We start from the raw sequence: 19,096 nt of genomic DNA, 5'->3' as shown, positions 1-19,096 counted from the left end.
GCATGGCTATGAGTGGTGCAATGGTATGTTCTTGTTGTTTCTGCAGCAACCACCTTATTTAATTTGCTTAGCAACTGAAGCAAAGAGTTTTGTTCTTAGAAATCCTATATTCTTTTTATGATCCATTCCATTTACATACTTTCTTAATCTGACAGTCCATCTCAAGCAACTGAAAAAATGTGTGTGCATAAAATGCAGGAGGTTTTACAGAAATAATTGCTATCTTTGCTATCGCAAGAAAAAAAAACTTGTCTCATTTTGAAAGATGGAATAGTTAAACTTTTTGGAGAGAACAAGTTGAACTGCTAAAGAACTCTTTCCACTGCAGTCACTATTATTGCATGAAAAGGTGTTCACTCAGTCATTTAAAAGCACATGAGACTTTGATGTGGACTATGAACTCTCTTCTCTATGTTTTCCTTTGGGTGGTATAATAGATTACAGACATTTTGTTCCAGATACATAGTTTTCAGTTAAATGTAAGCTAAAGTTAAAAATTATTTTATGAATTAAAAATCATCATTAGATATCAAAAGAATGAGTATATAGGAGAGGATAATCTTTGGTAGGTTGATGGGGTTTTTTTGGTTTGTTTGGTTTTGGGGTTTTTAGGTTGACTAAAGGTTTTGCTAGTTGATTTCAGAAACATTTCAAACAGCATTTTGCATTTCAAAGGAGATTGATGTCATTTTTATATAAACTTTGTAAGAAAACCTTCACTAATCAGGATCCTCAACAATCAAAGATATTGAAGAACCACACTGAGCTCTAATTTAAGATTGTGTAGCTTGATATTAGTGAAATAATATGGCTGGGTGACTTGGACAAAACTTCATGAAAAAGAGGGCAGGTTCAGTCAGAGCCTCTCCAGGTACTATATATTCTTATTACTTCTTTGTTGTTCCACTTTGGCTAACTTCTTCACTTTTGAAGGTTCACATTGGTGTAAAGCCTCAGAGATTTTGCATCCTGTTTTTAGGGGCAGCACTTAGACTGAGCTTCTGTCTGACAGCCCCACTGTCTGTTCTAACCTCCATCCAAGCCCCGTTTGCTTTCCAGCCCACGGTGTGAAGCAAAGCCGTGCCTCCTGCAATATTTTCAGCACCTCTGACCTGGTCAGCAGCACAATATAATAATGATGTCCTGTGTGCACTCCTTTTTTTTAATCAAGCACTAAGCCTGGAAAAAAAATAATCCAGTAGTGATTATTAAGGAAAATCTGTGATAACTGTTAGTCCCCATCAGAGGAACTAGCTTGTTCCTTACAACAAAGTCTGTTATGCATGATACACACACAGGGCAAGGACAATTCTGATAATCAGTAACAAATCTTTCCAGATTTTTTTTTTATTTTAGTATTTATTTATTTTATATTCATCTTTCTCATGGAGGATTGCAAAAGCAGAAGCAAGAGCTTTTGAATAATACCCTTTTTTACAGGCAAAATCCCAAGTAAGTTGCTCCTGTTATGCAGGTCAATGTGATTTTAAGAGAATAACAGATTTATTTTTTTTTTGTTTTGTTACTTTTATGGTTAATTTGCATTGCTGGGTACTTTGATCTGTGAAAGCAAGGTCACTTCTGCAATGGCTAGGTTGACTTAGTCAGCCTTGATGTAATAAATGATGGAACTAAAGGACAGAATGACACTTTAAAGGTCAAAACAAAGAACCCATGGATGTTACCTTGAAAATTTGATAAAGCAGGGCCTTTCTATGAGGTAACCATATGACTGGCAGACATGCAAGAATCCATGTTTGATATTGCCTAAGAAACTATTCTTTCAACATGGATTCTCCACCCTACGTTGAACAATGGTATAAGGAGGGGGAAGCAGAGCAATCAGAACACTACTAAACCCTTGTCTTATTAACGGGAAAAATAAAATGGGAAAGGAAAACTGAAACTAAATATGAAAATGGTTTCTGTCAATTGCCATATTTTCATGTCCTCTCTCAAAAACACGCTCTTCATATTTAGTTCCTACAAGTATAAATAACATTTTCTAATGAAAGCTAAAGGTGTCATAGTCAAAGTGAAAAAATTTCAATTTTGGGCCACGACAGATAATTCATACTGCATATATTTGTGGAAATGGCTAGATGGCTCATGGCTACATAAGCCCTATTTCTTAGTCAGAAGTAACCTAAACAGTCAAAAATGAAAAAAAATGTATGTATTTTAGTAAGTATCATGAAATCAAAGTAAGTGCCTGATTTCATTTGCTACACAGAAGTCTTGCAAAAAACTGTCTTGAGAGACAAAAGATATTGAATTGTAAAATTGTAAACATTTCTCATTTAACCAAGTTTAATATATTATTCTCCTGTGGGAAAATACATTTAAAACCATCTTGGTATTTAATGAGAGAAGCTGTTCCTGTTTAAGACTAGAGATATCTTTTTGGGATCCCATTAAAATCAAACAAAATTGAATTAATTTGAGAACGTATTTTGAGGGGGAAAATCCTCATACCTTTGCCTGCCTTATCTCTGATACTGAATTTTTAGTGATGACAAAAACCTGGAAAAAATGGCAGTCTGCTCTTTAGCTGTTTCTTTTTGGTGCCACTTTGAGGATCCTTCATTCTTCGTATCCTAGTCGCTGCTTCCTTCCTTAAAAGAGCTGAGGGGATGAATAAGAAATGTTGAGAATAATACTGAAATTTGGAGGTGGAACTTTCCTTTAGAGTCTGAAGAGAAGAAAAAAGTATTACCTGCTTTCATCTTTTTACTGGCATAACTCCTTTATGGATGGTTTTGGTAGCCTCATTAGCTTAAGAAATTTGTTAATGCAGGTGCCACTGTGTGCTGTCTTTATTCTTGTGAAAAGAAACCCTGAAACATCTTTAAAATACAAATACAAAGATTTTGCTCTTTCTTATGTTATGAACACGTTCTGAGATTTCTTCAAGTATAACAAAACTGTCAGGAGTTTCTTAGATGTCCAAATGTGCTTGCCTTTTTACAGATGTATATATATATATATATATATGTATATATATATATATATATATATGAGTTTCAGGGTATACTTTTAAGCTTAATTGTGACTAGCTTAGATATTGGGGTTTTTAAGCATTGACCTTCTTACTATTTCTTGAAGAGATCACTTGTTTCTTTGGACTTCCTTATGAAGTATAACAATCAGCTCCCTATAAATAATTCCCTTTATAATATAAATATATTCAAATGGATGAATATTTTCATTATTATTCCATACTTACTGTATTATGCCAAAACAAACTGATGTTTAAATAACTGTGCTCTAAAGAGTCACTTTTAATCTTAAACATTTTCTTCAAAGTCACACTTAAACGTTAAGCTCTGTGTGAAAAGGATTTGCTAGTAAAAATCACCCAAGGTTTTTTTCAGTAGCTTCAAACTGAAGGAGGTTTTCCCCCTTATTTGGAAAGGAAAATAGGAAATTTCTGTTTCAGGAAAGGAGTGACTGGTTTGGATAGACTAGTTAATGAACCATTTATAAATCTTTTTCATAGAGATCATGGAAAGTATTCTCTTTGTACTCCTTGTCAAGGGGGATGTCATGTTGTTTGGGAAGAAGACATAAAATTGCTTGCCCTTAAACCAAAGCCCACTTCTCTGAAGAATGTCATCTGCAAGTGCTCTGTGCACAGGACTACTGGTTTTGATTGGGACAGGGTCTGTTTTCTTCACAGTAGCCTGTATGGTGCTGTGGATTGGGTTTGTGACCGAAACAGTGTGGATAACGTAGGGATGTTTTAGTTATTGCTGAGCAGTGCTTTCACCGACTCAGGGCTGCCTCTGCTTTTCACACAGCCCCACCAGCAAGGAGCCTGGGGGTGCACACAGTGTTGGGAGGGGACACAGCTGAAACAGCTGACCCCAACTGACCAAAGTGATATTCCCTACCATATGACATCATGATCAGCATGTTTTGTTTGTTTATTTGTTTGTTTCTTTTATCTCAGCCCATGTGTTTTCTCAATTTTACCCTTCTGATTCTCCTTCCCATTCTACTGGGGGAAGCAAGCAAGGGCTGTGAGTTACTTAGCTGCCTACTGGGTTAAACCACAACAGGCTACAAGAAATCGATTCTTCTAAACATTTCACACAACATCAAGGTTATCAAAACACTGGTCTAAATGAGAAGGCTGGGTGCCCATGTGACTGCAAACATGGGAGCTCACAACTGAAGGCTAATACTCTTTTGCATCCTTTTTCTCTTTCCCCAGATCTGTACCTACATGGTAAACACGGATCCTTGTGCAACGAAGAGTTTTTATTTTACAAACTTGTGCCCACCCTTCATTAAGGGAAAAAAGACATCTAGGGGCAAGTTTTATTAAACTGAACACTTCAGTTTCTAAAACAAGCAATAAACCCCCAAATATAAATGTTAGTCCAAACATCAAATATATGAAAGTGCTGAAGATTTCCTTTTCCTCTAAAATTTCATCAGGATGAGGAATGTTTATATCAATTGTGCAGAATAAGTACAGCTTTTTTCTATGTCAGTTCATTTTTGCGTTAGTAATGAGCTTTAAACTCAACATTGTTTTAACTGGAGCGCATACTGGAGTGGATATAGGTATAGTAGGAAATGGATTTAAAATGCTGTTTGGGAAGCAGGACAGAAATTTCTATAGCCTTACAGCTTGTTTTTTAACTGTGAGAATTAATAGTGAATAAATGTTGAGTACTAGAAACCTGTAAGTGTTTAAATGCATGCTGCATTCTGTGTCAATTTTTAAACTGCATCTTGGTTAGGATTCATGACTAGGGACCCAAACAGCTGCAAGAGAAGCAATATGATAAAACAGAAAAAAAACCCCAAAACATCAAAAAAACCCAAAAACCAGCCTCATTTGCCTACTTCATTGTTGGCTATGCATGGCTGAAATCTTATTATATGAGGTTTTGGAAAATGTAGTCATGCAAAGCAACTAGACGTAGTATCTTAGTATCATATTGTGAACTTGGTCATTTATTTCAGATCTTTACAAACTTAGAGAGCTATGGGATATCTTACAAGAAAACATAATGAATGCCAGCAACATAAATAAATACAGTAAGACTTGCTCATCACTAGCTGAGCAGTTATTTAAGGTGTGGTTGTTTTTCCATTTGCGTGTGTTTACTTGGTTTGTTGACTTGAATACTCTTTCCACTATCTCCACTTTCCTTCTTATTATGGAACTGCCTCTCAACAATGTGTATTCATTCTTAATTTCTTTTGGTATGGCATAAACACTATACATTCACATAAAGACTGGAACATTTAGTAATGGGGAGTGCTGAATAGAATAACTCCTTTGTCATTGCACCCATTCGCTTGGCAAAAGAAAAGGAACAACATTGTGCCCTTGGAAATATTTAGTTTCTTAGAAGAAATAAAATTGATGATACACTAACTTGGTAGTTCTTTGGTACTTTTCCTTTTCTTAATCAAAGTTTTTTTCCTTCCTTCCATTTTGAAATTTAAGAATTAAACTTGCTCTGGTCTTCTTTCAGCAACACCAAAGATCTAGTAAGGGGAGAGGAAACAGAGTTGCCTTATCCAGAATTCTGCTTCTTTTCTCCCATTAGAAATGAGGTGGGGTATTGACCCAGTGTATTTTCAGTCAACTACCTGCTAAACCTAAATTAGAAATTAAGAATCTGCCGCTCTTATGTGGCAAATGAAGAATTATTAATACTTATTTAGGTGTGCCCAGTTAATATCTATATGCCCCAACGATGATGTAACGAAGTTAGGTTTTCAATGAAGACATCTTAGGTAAGTTAAATGATATGAACTTCTGCTGCTGCAGCTTGAGAGTTCACATTGATGTCGGTGTCTGTAAAAACGCTTAGCAGCCTTTAAATAGTTTTGAAAAAAAAGTCTAGAATTATGTAACTTGAGATTTCTCTTCTGCTTTTCCAAGATGAATGCTGAATTTGTTATTCTGGTCTTCTGACACAATTATAATACAGGAAAACCTCTCTTTCCTGGCTCAGATGCTCCTGAAATGTAGCAGGAGCAGCAGTAACCTTTGGGAAGAGGGCACCTTGAGACAAAGGACATCAAGCTGGCTTCAGGATTAGGAACAATTTCTTAATTTCACCTAGTTTTATCTTGCTCTGATGTGAATATCAGCATGAGTCACCTTGACTCCTGATAGGTACTTGGGAGAAATGGGCACTTCGGACCGATTTTGAATGTCTGTGTGTCTGTGTTAGGGTGATGTGATATGTAATGTATAGTTTCTTTTCATAGACGCAGAGGGGATTCCTCTGAGACCTCAGACGTATCACTTCATTTCAATGTCTCAGCTTAATATGGGGATATTATCTTTCTTGCTCCTTGTTTTCTTCTCTTGTATCAGCAGTTTGTAGTATTTTCTGCTGTAGGGGCTGCTTATCAACCTATTTTTCTTGTGCTTTAAACAATATTTCTCTGTAATATAAACAATGGACTCTCCTTTCTGCTGCAAGCTTAAAATACTTCTGAACTTCATAAACTCTCTACAACTACCTGAAAGGAGGCTGTAGACAGGTGGAAGTAGGTCTCTTCTCCCAGATAACTGGTGACAGGACAAGAGAAAACAGCCTCAAGTGGCATCAGGGGAAGTTTAGATTGGATATTAGGAAAAATGTCTTCACTGAGAGGGTTGTCAAGCCAGTCTGGGACAGGCTGCCCAGGGAGTTGGTGGAATCACCACCCCTGAGGTGTTTAAAAACTGTGTAGATGCAGTGCTTAGGAACATGGTTTAGTGGTGGCCTTGGCAGTGCTGGGTTAACAGTTGAGCTGGATGATTTTAAAGGTCTTTTCCAACCTAAATGATTCCACAATTATATGACAAATCAATGCTCTGAAGTAATGCTTTTACATAGTACAATGCTCAGTTGGAATTTTGTTCTCCTAGACAAGACCTTTACTCAACATCCATCAAACAGAGAAGATTTACATAAAGCAGACGTGTCTCTCATCTGCTCTGTTTTTATGGGAAGGAATTAAGAGATACTTTAGTAAGTTGTTCCACAAAAGCAGTCTAATTAAAGGGTAGAGGTATCCACAGCATTTGGAATTATGCAATTCAAATTACTTGGTTTTTTTTTTTTTCTTCCTGAGGTGAAATAATTGCCCTTGAAGAAAACACCTTTTCGGTCTGTGGTCTTAAGGTCTAGGGGCTGGGCTGAAAACACAATCCAAGTTTTCTAGTGAAACTGCACTGTTTTCTGTAAACCAGGTTTCAGAAGGAATAGACACAGTAACAAAAAAAAAAACCAAAAAAACAAAAAAAAACCCCACAACACCAAAACATAGCTTTGTAGCCTCAAGCACAGGGTCTTTGCCTGGTTGGATGGGGAGTCTTTGGATGACTTCTTTCCAGGGTTCTTCCTTTCTGCGTGATATAAACATTGGACTGTTGCATCTAAAATAAAAAAAAAAAAAATCATAAGATTTCATCACCCTCTTATCGTGGCTGCCAGCCTGATATTTACAGTACTTTCCTGGCAATTCCCTGAGGCTAAGGAAAGGAGTGTGTCTTCAGCATGCTGGTTGAACTCTCTGTTCCATCAAAGCTAGCTAGTGACACCACCTCCAATATCACAGCTCTGCTGAAGACTGTCAAACAAAATAGAACAAGCGGTTGTGTTTGCCTGTTCTCAGAGGGGATTCCTGGCTTTGCCTGAGTAAGGCAAACCCTTCAATCCTGATCAGTGCCTAAGAGATGGAGGAAAGCATATTTTCACAAGGAGATATTTGTTTAACATTTGTATTGGCAAGTTTTATGTGCCTCCCTGTTCAGAGCATGCATGCTTAAACAATCCTCCAGGGATCTGGATTCCGAGCCAGGTATCTAAAAGGTGCAATTGCACACTTCAGGCATCCAAATCTTTTTGTGTATGTGGACTCTGAGCCATTTTCTGCACTAAGCACCCTTTGTAAAGCAGTATTAACTGAAGAGAAGTTAAGGTCCTTGTTCAGAGACTCACAATAAATTTTGATGTAGCCAGTGAGAGAACGTTGTTGTCTGTCCTACATTCCAGCCACCAGCTATGACTTATTGTTTCTCCTGCCTGTGTATTGATCATGCATTTATTTGTTAGCCGCTTGCCAGAAGAAGGCCAGCTGATAAACTAAACATATGAAAAGAAACCCAACATACCCAAAAGAAAGCAATGTACTCAGGAAATGTGCAGCTCTCACTTAAAAGGAGAACAGATAAGAGAATCGTGGGGGTTGTGCCAACCTCCTCAAACCTGCAAGTTCCTGAAGCTTCTTAATATGTGACCGTACAGTTCCTGATGTTTGTCAGCTTTAAACCTCGTAATCTGTGCCTTTGTTCCCCAAGCTTTTCTTCTTTACATGAGTGTTCCTTTTATTTATTATTATCTGTGTGGCTACATGGGGGAGAATAAGCACAGGATCTGGTCCTTAAAGCTGCTACCTCATGTTGCCAAGTAACTTGAGAGGGAAGATGGTCTGTTTTCCAGGGAGGGCAGGAAGGTTCAAAGTGCTTGTGTGAAAGGATCATAGGTAAGAATTTAGATGTGCATATCTAAAGGAAAAGCAATTGTCAAAAGTGAAAGTTAAGAATGTGCAAGAGACTGACCTTAAGAAATATAGTACAGTAGAGCTCCTTTTGCTTTCCTTTTCTAGCTTGTAACCCTTTGGTCAAATCAGAGATGACCTGTGCTCCTAAATGTATGCATATGCATAGTCCCTCTGAAATCCATGCCTTTGGCATCCATGTGTGTTATTTGTGGTATAGCGATCCACTTGAATTTCAGTAAGGAGAAACGTCTTCCACATCAAAAGAAATAAGAAGAGGAGATGTTTGAATTTACCAAGAACTGTATCTCTGCTTAAGATCAACCACCTGATTTTGCTATTTTCTTATGTATTGCTTTGCATCCTAAATCCAGTCATGTTGGTCATGTTTTTCAGTGTTTATTACATGCCGCTGATATAAAAAAGAATATTAGTGAGTTGTAGTTGAGTATTTCTGTGTTCATTTTTCTTGTAGTCCCTTCTCCATAGGATATCTGTAATTTCATTGTCTAAAAAAATAACAAAAGAACTGATAGAGTCACATTATATATAAATACAGACACAGACTTGTAACATACCATTTTTTTGACTAGAAGTTTTATTAGGCATATGAGAGAAACAATGGCAATCAACCGTACAGCCATAGTTACTTTCTCTGGAATCACCCCTCTCTGGGGCCTGTCCCTTCAATGACTGCTGCTTTTTGTTGGCTTTTCTGTTGCAGGGCCTGGGGAAATGTGTGCCATGCAATGGAGAAACTGAACCCAACACAATATTGCCATTTAAAGGCATTCTGTACCCTAGGGTACACTTTCTCATCTTTGCAAACTTCACAGCATTTCGAGCTATAAACAGGAGCCCTGATCCAGTGTGACTGTCTTTGGCAGACCATGTTACCTCCTGTACCTTCCCTTGACAATAAAGAGCACTTAGGCACCTACTGTAGCTATGTATGGTCATCCCTTACACACATGCAGAGATAACAGCCTAAAGGGATAGACCATACTCCCTTATCCAAAGGATGTCATGTTAAATTTTGGGTTCTGTCCCTTTAGGAGTGAAAACTAAGATTCTCTGGAGTATACACAAACACATTAGGGTTATAAAAAGCCCAAAGCATAATAAGGAATATGAAAGAACAAGCATTGGTGACAAAAGCTGCCTTTTTATTGCTATACAGGAAGATCCTTAGGAATGGGCTTGGGCTAGATTTATTGCTGGTGCACAACACTTGGCTGCTGGACCATTCTCACTGGTTTGGCTCACATGCTCCTTTCCTTGGGATTTGAAGGACCTCAAGGTAGCCCATGCTTTGAGGGAATGCTTACTTGCAAAGCTGGTGAATGCAGTCCCATGTGGACACCTCTGTCTCTTTTGTCTATGCACTGTCCTCATGAAAATGTCATGTGGTAGTGTCACTGCATTTCTTGAGGAGCTGCAAATACGAGTAAAGGACTTGGAGTATCTCTCAAATGAGGAGGGACTGAGAGACCTGGGACTGTTCAGCCTGAAGAGCAGAGAGCTCAGGGGGATCTTAGCAGTACCTGATGAGGGGGGAATAAACAAGACAGTCAGATGCCTCTCAGTGGTGCCCAGAGCTAAGAAAAGAGGCAATGGGCACAATTTTAAATGCAGGAAATTCCATTTAAACATACAAAGCATCTTTTTTAATGTAAGAGTCACCAAATACTGCAGCAGGTTGCCTAGAGTGGTTGTGGAGTCTCCATCCTTGGAGATACTCAAAATGCAACTCGACACAGCCCTGAGTAATAAGGTCTAGCTGCACCTGCTTTGAGCTTGGATGTTTAGACCAGGCAACCCCCAGAGGCCCCTTCCAACCTCAGCCATTCCAGTGATGTTGTTCTGGCATCTGGGTGATGAACTTTTAGGCAGCCTCAGGATAGTATCAGGTGCCAATTGAAGAATTCAGCAAGAATATGTGAATATCAGATATGGAAAGAGCTTTGGATGTCAGACTAATTCTGGAAAGTATAGACAGAGTGTCACAGCTACACACAGCAAGCTGTCAAGTGCATGCAGCAAAGCAGCTGGAAGCAGGCAGGACTCTCAATCCCTGCACTTTTGTTTATTCAGTTCCATAGTTACAACAGCAGACACATCTTTTTTTCCCCAAAAGAAGTGATGGCCAGGTTGACACTATCTTTTTTTAAATCATTCTTTTATCATTCTTATAAAACTTTACAAATATAAGGTGCGTATAAGGCACATCTTCCCATTGTACAAGTGATGTTTTATACTAAGCTTGAAAATCACATTGAAATTCATGCCAGTCAGTGGAGTTCTCTAAGCATAGGATGCCCATACTATTAAATAAAAGAAGCTAGCATCTGAGAGCAATGGTCAATATGGTTAAACAGTCAGCCACCAAGAGAAGGTGGCTTTTCCCACTCCCTCTGTTCAGAGCAATCCTTCCATGGTGCTATCATTTGAACCATGTGCAAGGGAAAGCACCATTGGTCCAGATGAAAATTCTTCCCAGGAACATGGAAACAGTCAGAGAAGTCTGGATGCTTATGGGCCTGATTCTCTAGCCTGTGATTTGGTGCTGCTTATTATATGAAGAGAGACCTGAGTTCTCATGAATGAATACCTCACCCAAATCCAATTTCAAGATCAAGGACAAAGAAGATACATTCTCTTTAATGACTAATTTTGAAAATTTTGGGGCTGTTAAACATTAACAAGGAAAAAGAAGAAAATAATAATAAAAAAAAAAACCCACACCTCCCTGTTACTGGAAAATTCCGTTGCAAAACATTGTCATAAATTGTGTGGGATTTCCTAGGCTCTGGGCTTGTTCTGGAGTGTTTCACAATGGAACCTGACAGAGCTGCATCAAGGTCAATGGATTATCATCAGTTTAAACCACATGAGGAGCTACTCCTTTCTATTTGTACAAATGTAAAATGATCATTACAGAGAAACAGTAAATAGGCAAAGGGCTTTCATCATAAGGAAGGATCTGAAATGGTTTCTTGGGATGTTTTCAGAGGAATTTCTATTTTTGGTTTGTCCTCCACCATACCCACTCATCCCCTGGAGTTTTACTTGTTCATTTCTAGAGCTTAGGCACTTTTATCAAACACTCACTTTTACTACATTTATTCATAATTCTTTTACATTTACTTGTAATTAAGTCTTTATTGATTTGACACAAACCAACAGCTGCATTTCACTGTGGAAGTCAACTGAAAAATATATGCCATCCACTAAACATGGACAATACACTTGAGAATGCAGATGACATGTATTAAACTCTGTTATCATTTTTGTACCTCTTCAAGCACAGTATCAATTATATATACACACACTTGCATCCAGAGCTTCTACTTGATAGGCTGCATATAAAGTCTTTGCAGTAAAATGAACTATAAACAACTAGCTACACCGAGATGTATTTTGAATAGGTTTTTTGTATTAAAAGAAGTCTTTGATGTGGAAATTATTTTTCATTTGAAATTCACCCTCTTAACACTTCTGAACAGCATTATATTTTATTGAAATAGGGGCCTTAATACACTCCAGAGCTGCAGAGAGTTCAGGAACCTTCCCAAAACTACTAACCTTCAGGTACAGGACTGACTGTGCTACCTGCTCATCCTGGGTTTTGGAGACAGGGCTGTTCACAGACCCCTTTAAGGAAGGGAACAGTAAGTAATAGGACAACTGTATTGGGGTGACCTGGAAAGGAAAATGTAAGGAAAAGGTGGGTTGTTGCCCAGATGTGACCCAAGATACAGTGATTTTATGGCATTCTGTGGGCAAGTAAGTGGGTGAGGAAATGCTTTATACATGGATAAAATGAAACCTTGTGCAAAGGAGCAGGGATAGAAACAGCCAGTTCCTGAGGCTGAGTACCAGAGGGTATTTATCAAATGGCTAGACTATTTATCAAATAAGTCAAGTATTTATCAAATGACCAGAAGACATATCTGGAAGTCTCAGATGAAGCTTTACAGATATGAAAGTTCCACCTTCAACTACATATTTAAAGAATAAAGTAATAAGAAAATTGAAATATCTAACAGTGGTAGTGAGTGCTGGTTTTGACCCACATCATTCAGAAAATCTGACATGGTAAAACTGTCCATTTTTGCTCCCATAATTTGTTGGGAGTCCATCCACTGACTAATATGGCCATAGAGCAAGTCCTGGTTAGGGACGTAGTTACCATAATTACACGTTACTACATAATGTATTGATCTTAAGCTATGAATTTTGCATATTAGGATGTCTTAAATACTTATCTGGGCACATAGATGACACACAATCATTATAAGACTTAACGTCTTCCTAAGCTTTGGCCTTCAGCAAAGGTATAAAATCTCAGTCATTTAGTTCATCCTGAGTTTTGGACGCCCTGTTTTCATTTTTAAACTTGCTAAAATGTAATAGAACATAATATTTTTTTCTTAGCAAATTGTTTGCAAATACTCTCCTTTTCCAATTATGTTCATTCTTTCTAACAGCAAACCTACCAACATTTCAAGGCAATCTAGACAGAATGCCTGCATAGTGCAACAAAAGGAAAATAACAGTGGGGAAATTGCTTTACTTGTAGAAGGAAAGACTTCTGGATTTTAAGTTATTAAACCAGACATCACTTATCACTGTGCAAACAGTGAAAGAAGCATTTATCCCTCCTCCATTCTCTTCTTGTCCTACCCTCATTCACAGAATGAATCTTCCCATTCAGGCCCTGTACCTGAATACTCGTGCTAATAGAATAATTAGTTTCATAGGCATTGCTGATTAAGTTAAATACTTATAAATATTTATAACACTTTGCATAATATTCAGAGATTAAAAAAAAAGAGAAAATTAATGGTGAACTTCTTTCTACAAGTTCATTTTTTCACATAATCCAACTAGTAATAGGAAGGTTTAAATATAGTTGTCATAGTTACAGGGCAACATTGCAACTATTGTAATAATGGAGTAATTTTCACAGCCTTTCATTTTTCTCTTTCAAATTGTGCTTGCACCAAAATCCCATGCTGGCAAGATGCAAGGTGCATTGTGTTTGTGATGTTTTTTTTCCTCTAAGCTTTCTAAAAGGTTTGCAGACACTCAGATTTCATTCAGAAATGCCCTGAAACAGGCATTAGAGCTCCACAAACAACTCCCCACTTGAATGGTGTGTGTGTCACCAAGGTACCAAGGCTTGCTACATAATCCATGCTCAGCACCTCTCAAGGGTGATGCTGTGCCTTTGTTGCTGAGTAGGGAGCCACCTACACAGTGGGAAACGCTGAGCAAAAGGATGTGTTTGAGCTCTCATCCCTCTTGAGGCCATAGGTCTATACATACAAAGCTGGATTCATCCCTATGAACAGCAAGTATTTAGCAGAAGGAACAAAGATAAAAGCTAAGCCAGACCAGGCTCCTTGGAGAATCAAGAAAGTACTTACAAAGAATAAATTCAGCCTGTGTTTGTTCTGAGTCACCCACAGACCTTCTGTTTCTCACCAGTGCTTCTACAGAGTTCTTGGGGAACTTGACTGGAATGTTTTGGATAGCTGCCTGGGTTAGGGGTAAGAACTGCAGAACACATCGCCTTCCCCTGAGAGCAGCTGCCCACATCGGAACAGCTAAGTTTCTCAGTTTTTTGTTTTGTTTTTTGTTTGTTGTTTTTTTTTTTCTTTAATCAGAAGGCTTTTGGGGAAGGAATATCTTATAAAAATAGTAATGGCAATAGAGATAGGGGAAGAAGTCAGGCTCCATGGCCGAGTGTTTTGGAAATTCATCCAGGAGGAAAAATCCAAAAAATCCTAAATCCTTCCTGCTTGGAACATCTCTGGCTATCAGGTGTGAAACAAAAGAATAGTCGCAGCTGCAGTTTTGCCTCTCTCAGATGGATGCCCAGATAGCTGGTGACAGCCAGCTTTGCTATTGTCTGCTGCCCATACAACTTCATAACCCCAACATACCTGTGGCAATCTGCAGTCTCACCCAGTGGTTACCTGCCATCCGGAACCTTCTGCTTCAGTCCAACAGCTCTCCCAGCATGGAAAAAGGGATTGAGCGTTTTTCCGCATGAACATTTCATATTTGCCCATTAAAAGGATTAAAGCACTGGGACTCTGAGCCTAGGATGAGGTAGACCTTGCACTCAGTGTTTTAGCCTCTGTGTGCAGAATGGAGGGGAGAAGGGAAAGCCAAAGCTCTGAATCACACATGAAATTCTAAACCATGGGATAGAGAAAGGACTACAGTCTGAGGTGGTGGCTGCCACTCTGCAGTGTTACGGGACCATCTCTGGAAGGCCATCTTCCACGCTTTCCTCCAGCTTCAGCTGTCTGCTTAGGGATCACAGGAAAACTTGATTGGACCATGTGCTACTGCAAAGCTTTCAAGCCCCAGGTCTGCATTGGTTACCGAAGCCAAAGGAGTTACTGTAGGTCTGTTGGAACTTGATAGTTAAACTAGTCAAGATTATCAAGAATCATACAGCTGAGGGGCCTGAATCAGATCACTGAAGCAGCCCTGGACGACCACTGTCCTTTAGTAAGGATTTATTTCCCTTTGAGGTAACACAGTGAATTGAGCACTACCAGGAGGTTTTGCAGTTGTCTGCTAAATGTCAGACACGATGTTACCTTGATGAGGACAGAAGAAAAAAGAATGCAAATTGAAAATGAACTTCAAAATTTAACACATATCAGTGGGACTACAGTGTTTTAGAAGTTTGATTTTTTTTTCCTGATTTTGTTATATGTAAGGTATTTTGAAGAGTGTGTATATCTGTATACCTATATGCACTTATTTACATACATAAGCATATAAATGCCATCATCAGTCATCAGGAAATAGCATGTTTATTTTGATTGCAGTACCTTTTGGTATAAGCACAAACTCTTTTTTTAAATAGAAATACAGGTCCATGTGGAATTATGCCTAAGTGAACTTACACCTAAGAACTTCCCTTAGTGACGCGTATTTGCAGTCAACAGTTTATGGTCATAAAGCCATAAGAAATGCTAAACACAGCAAACAATCCACACCGAAAAAGTGACTGGTTTTTTAATCCTGCTGTCATTTTTGAAAGTTAAAGATGTTCTCCTTCTTAATGTCCTTAGCCTTTCCATGACTGAGTTCTGTTATTCTGGTATACTTGGGTTCTTACTTCTAGATCTCTATTATATTGATGAGTTCCCAAACTGTGCTCTGAATAGCACCTGTGACACACAGTCTACCTCACGGGGTTATGTACAAACTCTTAAAACAAGAAGTGTATATACAAACTGTTAAATAAAAGGAAATAAAAACGAGTCACACTGGACTAATGAGATGATAGGAAACTACTGTACCACAAATATAACTATAGACTACATTTGCATTCACTATGTAACAGAGATGACAATAATTGCAAAGTTAGCCTCCTTCCTCATACCAGCACTGAGTGAAATAATCAAAAGTATAAAGGTACAACTTTTTATATATATATATATAAAGTCAACACATCCAACACATATCACAAGGACTAAACAGAGGCTAGCTAGAAACCTGGAAACTCCTGAGGTATGCTTTGGAGTGCCTCAGCTATATGCTGCATGTGTTAGTACTTTCACGGAGAATACCATGCCTCTTCTGAATGATCTAAAGCATCCAAATGAGCTGTTGATGGCAAGATGCCACACGGGAAGCTGGATCTAGTTGAAAAGAAGCAAAAAATGGTTTCATGGTAACTACTAAGTCCAATTATTCCCTGCTGCATGCAGACAGGGATGTAATGAAATGTAGGCGGTATAGGGATGGAGATTACTGCAGCACTTCTATTAGTCATAAAAACAAGGCATCTGATGAGACAGTGCTGATGGAGAGAGAGAACATGCGTGCATGTGCATGCGCATGCACACAAACACACATATAGATATATGCACGCATAGTCCGAGTGGCAGTTCAGGCACTGCAGAGATGGAACTCCTGAACTATTTAGTTCAGTTCATTGCACTGATCAGGACAGGTCTATGCACTCATTTAATTGTAAACACAGATCAGCTTTCCAGGAAGGTCATGGTAAGGCCATAACTATCTCATTAAGCAAATTGTTCCACTATCTGATCAGGCTTGAGTTCACTTTTTGCATGCCTCCTTTAATATCTAAATGGAAAGGGTAAAATTATCAGCTGGTATCAATTAGTGCTACCTACAGTCAACAAAACTACAGAGACTTATAAATAAATTAGGGTCTGGCTTATTAGCTGCATTCTTTTCTTATGTTGTTGCCTTCCTTGCATGTTTATTTCATTGAAAATCTTCAAGATTCAATCATGCAGGAAGGAAATGGAAGGTATATATATTCATACTGTGATTAAATAAAGTACACTTTACTAGGATGGAAAGAAACATAATCACAAGAGGAGAAAACACCTAGGAACAAAGTAAAGATGAGAAGATCTGGATTTATATGTTGGTTTGTGTTACATGCTGAGATAAAAGGCTTTGATTTCTACCTCTACTTTTTGCTACTCAGAGGGCTGGATGCTACCTGATTCAACTATGTGACTCAGAACCATCTTTTTTTTCACTCATCAGACAATGTTAGAGTTTGATTTAGAGATAAATTAATGACTTTCTCTATTTTGATGAGTGCTGGTGCCTCCAGAGGATTTACGCTGCAGCTGGTGTTTGCTAGTTTCCTCGCCACTTAGCATGCCAGTAGACATGGGTATGTGGATGGATATGGATAGGACAGATGATGCCAGCAAAATGTTGTTGTGGGATCCCCACACACTACATGACCCTCCTGTGGCAAGTTATTTCAATTTTAGGGTGAATTTCTGAAATGAATGTGACAGAAGCAACAAACAAAAAAATAAAGAAAAAACCTTCATAATACATTTGGATCAAAACCAACAAATAACCAGGAACAGTCTTTAAAACAATGTGTTTAATTTGTGTTTGTTCTCGTAATAAGCACAAATATTATAGAAACTAGCACTCTACTGAGATCTTAAGAAACATCTCCAACAGAATTCCCTTGTGTTCCTGTATCTAGTTGTTTTCAAGGAGATAGAGTACCAGCTTTTGGTGAAGCGGGTCCTGGCAAAAAAAGGAAATTCAGCATCTAAACTGCTAAATAAGCATGTAATATGTGGTATATTCTTGATACTCATGAGTGGGGTAAAATCTACATGGAGTTTAGGTGATTAACTTGCTGTTAGGAAGACTTAAACACTTGCATGGATCAGGGCTTTATTGCTTATAATGCAGACTTGAGCAGAAACAGCATAATACACAAAACCTAGGAAAATAACATTATTGTCCACTTTATAGCTAGGAAGTGGAGACAGAGGAAAACATAACAATGGTCATAGTGAAAAACCTAAAGGTTCATTCATTCCACTAACATGTTTCTGAAAATGACCTGTAAGATTAATTCAAAGCTGAGACAATTAAATGTTTAAACCTAAGGAGATTCAATCCATTGGTCCTAAACAATCTGCATGGTGTCAATGGGCGTGACACAGGGTCTATTGGACACCCATGCCCTCCTAACGGATCAACTTGAAGGCAGCCAATACTCACAGGACATCTAAGACAGCACTTACCTATGTTTAGGTGACTGAACTGCACCTTCCAGAGTTTTGGGAGTTGTTTAGCTCTTCCAGTGGAAGTGTCTGTGATGAAGGAGCTGAATCCCCCTCTGCATTTCAGTGATTGTGTTGACTGCACTTGCACTGGATGTAAGTGCAGACACATATGTCAGCATCTATAGTTTAGGGTCTTACTTTGCAAGCCCAGTCCTATTCTGAAAAATATTTAGGATGGAGTTAAAAAGAGAAAAAGCTTATTTCCAGGCGTATTCTCCACACTGTGCCCCCTCAGTAAGGACTCCCAGATTTTGGCAATCTGTAGACTAGGTTTTTATCTGAGACAGATGTTGAATCCAAATATTCATGTTTAATAGGCCCCGAAGGAACTTCATTTCTGGTATTTTACTATTCTCTTTTTTAAAATCCATCTACCTTTTTGGCCTCTGTACCATTCGGTGGCAATTATTTCTACATTTTTAGCTTTAATTTATTTTAAACTTGCTGCCTACTAATGTCTTTGGGCACTCCTTGTCTGTGTAAATGAATAGATACTTCCCCATTCACTTTCTTTCATGCTGATCATAGTTTTATAAACTTCCCCTTTAAGTGTCTTTTTCAGGCTGAGTCATCCTAGTCTACTTAATTACTCATCTTGGAAAGCAGCTATATGTCTCCAGCTACTTTATTGCCTCTGTCTGTATCTTGTATGGGTCACCTAGGTAAACAAATAGTTTGGTCACGGTGAATAGCTGTGAAATATAAATCACGTATATATCATTATCTGAACTCCTGAAAAACACTTCTGACAGGCCTCTCCCCCTAGCTGTCTTTCATGTAGGGGATCTTTGCCAGCTCACTAAAGGCTGTGGCTTCATTTAGGGGCTAGATGACCACAAGTGCATTACTGTAGATGAGTCTTTTTCGGTTCTTGGCCCTAAACTACTGATTTAAATAATGTGGAAAATGGATCACAGACCCCTAAGTTCTCACGGCCTCCCTGAAAATGTGGTCAG

This window comes from Falco biarmicus, chromosome 1 (assembly GCF_023638135.1).
Source record: "Falco biarmicus isolate bFalBia1 chromosome 1, bFalBia1.pri, whole genome shotgun sequence".
In the NCBI taxonomy this organism is placed as follows: Eukaryota; Metazoa; Chordata; class Aves; order Falconiformes; family Falconidae; genus Falco; species Falco biarmicus.
Note: the sequence above shows the minus strand (reverse complement) of the source record.